The sequence below is a fragment of the Heptranchias perlo genome, unplaced genomic scaffold (genome assembly GCF_035084215.1).
Source record: "Heptranchias perlo isolate sHepPer1 unplaced genomic scaffold, sHepPer1.hap1 HAP1_SCAFFOLD_154, whole genome shotgun sequence".
Lineage (NCBI taxonomy): Eukaryota > Metazoa > Chordata > Chondrichthyes > Hexanchiformes > Hexanchidae > Heptranchias > Heptranchias perlo.
The window spans coordinates 207839-212483 of NW_027138796.1; the positions used below are offsets into that span (position 1 = coordinate 207839).

The 4645-nt window shown below is 45.9% G+C and overlaps 1 pseudogene; it reads right to left on the minus strand.

The window, feature by feature from the left end:
* Positions 1-1340: 1340 nt before the first annotated feature.
* Positions 1341-4361, minus strand: LOC137309213 (tubulin alpha-3 chain-like; annotated as a pseudogene).
* Positions 4362-4645: the final 284 nt, after the last annotated feature.

Below are 4645 nucleotides of genomic sequence, written 5' to 3' on the forward strand. Positions count from 1 at the left end.
GTCAGTTTCTTAGTAAATTAAATATTTTTTGATATGACAAGCCTTTGAAAACGTGCCTACTAGTGCCCAGCACCTAAGAAAATGAGCGCAATTTGAAGAGCCTTCCCCAACCAGCGCAATCAATGGAATCTTGCTACTTCGACCTGGGGCCCTGGCCAGTTTTCTGGGCAGGGCCTGATCCAAGCAAATTGAATCTTGCAGCAGCGTAAAAGATCGCAGAAAACACGAACGTGAGTGGTTTTAGGCGTAACTCACTTATGTTTAAAATTCCCTGATCTTTTGCGCTGGTTTGGCCGATCCCACCCGGATTGTGCTGATAGAACCAATGGAAACAAGCGGAAACTCCATCCATTATATTTGAATTTGATATAAGCCCTGATTTTGAGCTAACCCGCCAGTCAGGAATGGGGCAGGTTTGGGTTGGATGCCTTGAATGACTTCATTGGAGAGTAAAATCGGACAGGGTGTAAAACAGGCATCCGACACAAACACACCCCCACATTCCAGCCGGTCAGTTATAGGGGAGAAACTACCTCTATTATGTCAGTTTGGCTCAGTCAGTCCCATTCTTCCTTCTGAGTCAGAAGGTTGTAGGCCCCATTCCAGAGACTTGAGCCCAAAGTCTAGGCCGACAATCCCAGTGCAGTACTGAGGGAGTGCTGAACTGTCGGAGGTGCTGCGTTTCAGGTGAGATGTTAAAGATCCTACAGCACTATTGGAAGAAGAGCAGAGGAGTTCTCCCAGTGTCCTGGGTCTAACGTTCCTCCCTCAATTCGATTGTCTGGTCATTTATCTCATTGCTGTTTGTGGGATCTTGCTGTGCGTAAATTGGCTGCTGCATTTCCTGCCTTACAAAATTGAGTACACTTCAAAAGTATTTCATTGGTTGTAAAGCGTTTTTGGATGTCCTGAGGATGTGAAAGGTGTTGCAGTTTCTTTGTTATTCAATATTGCGATTGTACTTTCGGGGAATTCCCTTTGTCTTCACTCTACCTGTGCCACTATTGTTTAACTAACAGGTCAAAAGAAATTATTACAACTTGGAGGAGGGCAGTGGGCCCCTAGAAAGACTGGACAAGGTTTTAATGACTGAAATTCTCTGTGACACCAGGACTGCAGCTCATGGAGTTTGATCAACCCCCGTTCTGGGTCCATTGATCCTCTTCTAACTTCAAACAGCTTCTTTTACACGTGTTTCTCAATCCCTTGTCATGTATTTGTGGCTTTTAAATCGACACAATTTCAAAATAATTAAAAAATATATTTATTTGCTTAATTATAATTTGTAACATCAATCTGAATTAAAGTTAAACTCTTTTTACTTTCTAAATTAATAAATCTTATTCCTTCTCCGCCTTTCTGTCCAGCGAGGAAGAATCCACGGCCACCTCTTCGTAATCCTTCTCGAGTGAGGCCAGGTCCTCCCATGCGTCTTGGAACTCCCCTTCCTCCAGCCCCTCCCCCACGTACCAGTGGACAAAGGCCCGCTTGGCGTACATCTTAGAATCATAGAATTATAGAATTGTTACAGCACAGAAGGAGGCCATTTGGCCCATCCAGTCCATGCAGTAAGCGCAATCCAGTTTGTCCCATTCCCCCGCTCTTTCCCCATAGCCCTGCAAATTTTTTCCCATCAACTATTTATCCAATTCCTTTTTGAAAGCCACGATTGAATCTGCTTCCACCATCCTTTCAGGCAGCTCATTCCAGATCGTAACTACTCGCTGCTTAAAAAAGTTTTCCTCATGTCGCCTTTGGGTTCTTTTGCCAATCACCTTAAATCTGTGTCCTCTGGTTCTTGACTCTTCCACCGGTGGGAACAGTTTCTCTTTATTTACTTTATTTACTTTATCATGATTTTGAACACTTCTATCAAATCTCCTCTCAATTTTTTCTGCTCCATGGAGAACAATCCCAGCTTCTCCAGTCTATCCACATAACTGAAGTCCCTCATCCCTGGAACCATTCTAGTAAATCTCCTCTGCATCCTCTCTAAGGCCTTCATGTCCGTCCTAAAGTTCAGTGCCCAGAACTGGACACAATACTTCAGTTGTGGCTGAACCAGTGTTTTATAAAGGTTCAACATAACTTCCTTGCTTTTGTACTCTATGCCTCTATTTATAAAGCCCAGAATCCCATATGCTTTTTTAACCACTTTCTCAACCTGCCCTGCACCATCAAAGATTTGTGCACATATACCCCCAGGTCTCTCTGTTCCTGCACCCCTTTAGAATTGTACCATTTAGTTTATATTGCCTCTCCTCGTTTTTCCTGCCAAAATGTATCACTTTGCACTTCTCTGCATTAAATTTCATCTGCCACGTGTCCGCCCATTCCACCAGCCTGTCTGTGTCCTTTTGAAGTCTATCACTATCCCCCTCACTGTTTACTACACTTCCAAGTTTTGTGTCATCTGCAAATTTTGCAATTGTGCCCTGTACACCCAAGTCCAAGTCATTAATATATATCAAGAAAATCCTGCGGATCAGCACTGTTTACCTTCCTCCAGTCCGAGAAACAACCGTTCACCACTACTTTCTGTTTCCTGTTACTTAGCCAATTTTGTATCCATGCTGCCACTGCCCCTTTAATTTCATGGGCTTCAATTTTGCTGACAAGCCTATTATGTGGCACTTCATCAAACGCCTTTTGGAAGTCCATGTTCACAACATCAATCGTATTGCCCTCATCGACCCCCTCTGTTATCTCATCAAAAAACTCCATCAAGTTAGTTAAACACGATTTGCCTTTAACAAATCCGTGCTGGCTTTCCTTAATGAATCCACACTTGTCCAAGTGACAATTAATTTTGGCTCGACTTGTCATTTCGAAAAGCTTCCCGACCACCGAGGTTAAACTTACTGGCCTGTCGTTCCCGGGTTTATCCTTACACCCTTTTTTGAACAAGGGTTTTACATTTGCAATTCTCCATTCCTCTGGCAAACCCCTTACTTCCCTCAGCAACCTAGGAAGCATCCCATCCAGACCGGGTGACTTATCTACTTTAAGCACGGCCAGTCTTTCCAGTACCTCCTTTTTATCAATTTTTACCCCATCACAACTACTTCCCCTTTTACCATGACTTTGGGAGCATCTTATCGAATTTGAGGTTGAGTTGGGCCCAAGCCAAGACAATGGCGGCGATGTTATTCAACAAACAGAGGGCACGCTGCACCTTTGCCAGAGCGCCCCCTTGGCACCACTGTTCGGGCTGGGAGTTGATGCCATCCTGCGGAAAGGAGAAAATTCTTTAGATTTCAGTTGCACAGAAAGGAGATTCAAAATCAGAGCTGTTGGGCATCACTTCATTATCAGAAAGATAAATTTATGAACCAGTTTGTGTCTTTCACTGTACAAAAACCCGACTCTGGTTATTCACTGGGCTCTTTCCCTAGTTTTACAGTTTCAGTTTCTGATGGAGGGTCCCTGTGTAATGAGGCTGCATTCATGAGCCATTTCAATTCTTTATTTCATCTCTCCCAATGAGTCCTTCATTTTTCAGGAAGCCGTTCCCTTATTTCAAAGCAGGACTTCTCCTGGGGCATTCAGGACGACAATCCAGAATTAGAGCTGAGACAATTCCACCTACAGCCTCAGAGGGAGCTCCTCTTTGGGCCAGGAATGGGGAGGGTCTGTTCCCTGAAAGGAGGGGCAACTTTTGACCCAGACTGAACAGACGTATTGTTCACGTGGGATATGAGATTGTCAGAATCCATGTTTCCCCAGAGCTCCATGGATTGAACACAAAACCCACACTTACCTTGAACCCAGTCGGGCACCAATCAGGAAACTGGATCGAGCGCTTGCTCTTGATGGTGGCGATGGAGGCGTTGACATCCTTTGGCACGACGTCTCCTCGGTACAGCATGCAGCACGCCATGTACTTGCCCTGGCGGGGGTCGCACTTCACCATCTGGTTGGCTGGCTCAAAGCAAGAGTTGGTGATCTTCGCCACAGATAGTTGGTCATGGTAAGCCTTCTCGGCCAAAATAAGGGGGGCATAGGTTGCCAGTGGGAAGTGAATGCGGAGATAGGGGACCTGGTTGGTTTGGAACTCAGTCAGGTCCACATTGAGGGCACTGTCGAACCGTAGTGACGCCGTGATGGACGACACTATCTGTCCAATGAGACGGTTGAGGTTGGTGTACGTTGGACGCTCAATGTCAAGGTTACGCCGACATGGTTATGTCATAAATGGCCTTGTTGTCGACCATGAAGGCGCAGTCAGAGTGCTCGAGGGTGCAGTGTGTGACGAGCACGGAGTTGTATATCGCAACCACCACAGTGGAAATCTGTGGCGCAGGATGAACAGAAAACTCCAGTTTGGATTTCTTGCCGTAGTCTACAGATAGTTTCTACATCAGGAGGGATGTAAAACCCGAGCCGGTCCCACTCCCGAAACTGTGAAAAATGAGGAAACCCTGGAGTCCTGTGCACTGGTCAGCCTGTGGGCAAAGAACGTACAAAACATTAAAAGGGAGCAGGAAATGGAATCTATCATCAAAGGACAGTGAACACAGGACAGGAGCAAAGATACTGACGGTCACTGGTGGGACAGGGCAGTGGGAGCTGGTGAGAAGGGGCAGTGGGAGATGGGGAGAAGGGAGAGTGGGAGAGGGGAGAAGGGGCAGTGGGAGATGGCACA